We start from the raw sequence: 3240 nt of genomic DNA on the forward strand, positions 1-3240 counted from the left end.
GATATAACATAGATAACTACTTCAGTTATCAAAAATCGTTTTAGTTTAATAAAATATTCACATTTTAAAATTCTTTTGGGGGGAGTTTAAATAAATTAAAATTTTTTATTTTCTTAATTGTTCCTCTATCTGCATTTGATGTTACATAAGCAGATTGTTGCAGGAGTAATTTTCCCACATTTTGAAATTCTTGCAGGATAGAGGAAATGGGGAACTGTTTGTCAAAAGCACAAACTCCCAGTTGTAAGATGAGTAAGTTCTAAGGATGTAATATGTAGCATTTTGTCTATAGTTGACAGTTCTGTTTTTGTATGTTTGAAGATTGTTAAGAAAGTAGATCTTAAATGTTCTCTCTCTCTCTCTCTCTCTCTCTCTCTCACACACACACACACACACATACTCAGACACAGAGAATGATAACTATGTGACATGATAGAGGTGTTAACTCAGTTTATGTGGTAATAATTTCACAATATGTACACATACCAAATCATTATATTAAATACTTTAAACTTATACAATATTTTATATCAATTATCAGCAAAGTCAGTAAAAATATTTTAAATAAATGAAGAAAATTATTCACGAACAACTTGTATAGTAAAATCTAACTGCAAAAAAATAAAGAATGTAGATATAGATATATGTATAGAAAGAATATAGCGGCCTGACCAGTGTGGCTCAGTTGGTTGGACATTGACCCACAAAAGAAAGAATCACCAGTTTGATTACTATTTGGGTCATATGCTTGGGTTGCAAGGCCTGGTCCCCAGTTGGGGTGCCTGTGAGAGGCAACTGAACAATGTTTCTCTTACACATTGATGCTTCTCTCCCTCCCTTCCCCTCTCTCTAAAAATAAATAAATAAAATTTTTATTTTCAAAAAAACAGCTAGCTTTAAAAAAAGTGAGGATATAGCAAAGTTTTTTCAATGGTTACTATTAGGAAGTGAAGATTTGAAAGTGTGATAGGAGACAGGAAGGAGTACAAAGCATATTACTCATACAAGATTTTTGCTTTTTGCTTGATATAATTCTGAATTGATTTAATTTCTTTTACATAAACATGGGATTTTTTGTAATTTTTTAATTTGTTATGATTATAATGTAACATAATGGTTTATCTTATATACAGTACTCAATATGCATTAGTTGATGATGTTGAAAACATGCTTACTATGGCCACCCATGCCAGGCTTGCCTTAATACCCATCCTATTATTTATCCACATATTAATATTTAAATATATATTTTACATTTATACTTCTAAAGTAAGTTTATATAAACATTCACATTCATTTTAGAATTCTGTATCTCACATTAATAACTCTAATCAGCATTATTTCTAAAACTGGTATGAACTTAAAAACTCTTACCAAAAAAACAAAATAAATGTTGGAGAAGAGAAATTGGAGCCCCTATGCAGTGTTGGTAGGAATGTAAAGTGATGTAAACACTACAGATAGGAGTATGGCAACTTCTCAAAAAAATAAAAAACAGAATTATCATTAGATCCAGAAATTCTACTTCTGAGTATATACACAAAAATTGAAAACAGGGTCTCAAAGAAATGTATCCAAGACATGTAGGTAGTCCAAATGTTCACTAACAGATAAAGAAATAATATCTGGTACATACACACGATAGATCTTTACAAAGAAAGGAAGTCCTATGCTATAACTTGGGTAAAGCTTGAAAACATTATGCTAAGTGAAATAAGCCAAGTCACAAAAATACAAATACTGTATAACTTCATTAATATGGAAAGACTGCAACTAAGGTTGTTACCCAGAGTCCAATCATTACAGCCTACAAAAACAACTCTGGAAAAAAAGAGAAATTGTGCTAGTCAATTTGTTTTTCAGTTATGTATTAACAAGTGAACTATATATTGGTTCCACTTGCATCAAATTAAATAGCATTTCTAAATCAGAATTAAAGTTAACACTTCTTACTAGTCCTCAACCTACCTCTGTTTGGTATTTTCAGCATATATATGCATTTGCAACCAACTGAACACCTAAGACAAAATAATGGATGGCATTGTGCTGTCTACTGGAAACAAGTCACTTATTTTATTATGTGTTGTGTTGCAGGGAGGCCAGTCGGGGGGCGCGCCGCTGTGGGGAGTGTCTCTTGGGTTGCCACTCCTCCCGGGCCTGGGCAGCAACTGCGGTAGGGCACGGGGAGGAAGCGAGTTGCAGGGAGCTCGCTCTCCCTCAGTCTGAGGGATACCCTTGGGGGCTAGCTGAGATGGGAGCAGGGCTCTAAATTCTGCAGAGCCCATCCTGGGATTGTCACGGATGGGGGAAATAAACACAAGTCATCGCAAACACTTCTCTGTTTGCCAGGAGAGGGGATGTGGTACATCCCTCTAGTGGGGGAGGTCAGGAATCCCTTTGTTCCAAGGCTTTTATTGAAAAGGGTATCAGTGTGGCTAGGTAACAGAAGTGCACAGGTTATCTCATTACATCCATGTGTTAATGTTCACAGAGAATGGGTGATGTTTTCAAGAAAACAAATGGCAGGAACAACAGGAAACTAGTAAACAAGAAAAATGACTAAACATGAGAGCATAGTAAACACAGGAGTGGCTAAGGGTATAAGGATAGGGTCTGTGAATAATGTAAATTTCCTTCCCAGCATTAACTGGCTAGAACTTTTGAGGGAAGAACAAAGCACACTTTAAAGAATTTCCTTCTAGGCCGGATTTCCCCAGGAACTGCCAGACCTGGTTTAGGATTGATTCCTGTATTGTTTCAAGCCTGAGCCAGGCAAGGGGAGGGAGCCGCCAAGAGACAAGGAAATTGCTTTCAGACAGAATGAGGGCTCCAGCCAAGCTGAGGGGTGCAGGCCTTTTTTCCCTTTCTCCATGTCCCACAACTTCTTGTCTGCTGCCAATATTTGATCGGCATCTCTCTTAAGTTGAATACCTCAGCTCGAGGTAACTTACCTGTCTTTGATAACTGGTCATCCATGGCAAAACAGAGATGCAGGAGCTACACCCCTGTTTGGGGGGGACAGGCTATGTCTCCTCAGGAGCCTGTTTCTCCGAGGTCTCCTGATTATTTCCAACCTTGGGGCCCTCCAACCCATCGTTCCTGTTCCTGAAACCAGATAGAGTGTTTCCCAATAATTATGTAAAGTTTAAATGCTTTTATATGCCTTAAAAAGTGTTGTTGCAAACAATATTGAAGTGATATGTTTTTTAAAAACTACAGAAAAGGTTTGAAACATTTTCC

The sequence above is a fragment of the Pteronotus mesoamericanus genome, unplaced genomic scaffold, assembly GCF_021234165.1.
Source record: "Pteronotus mesoamericanus isolate MK-2021 breed Mesoamerican mustached bat unplaced genomic scaffold, CSHL_Meso_final contig_26, whole genome shotgun sequence".
In the NCBI taxonomy this organism is placed as follows: Eukaryota; Metazoa; Chordata; class Mammalia; order Chiroptera; family Mormoopidae; genus Pteronotus; species Pteronotus mesoamericanus.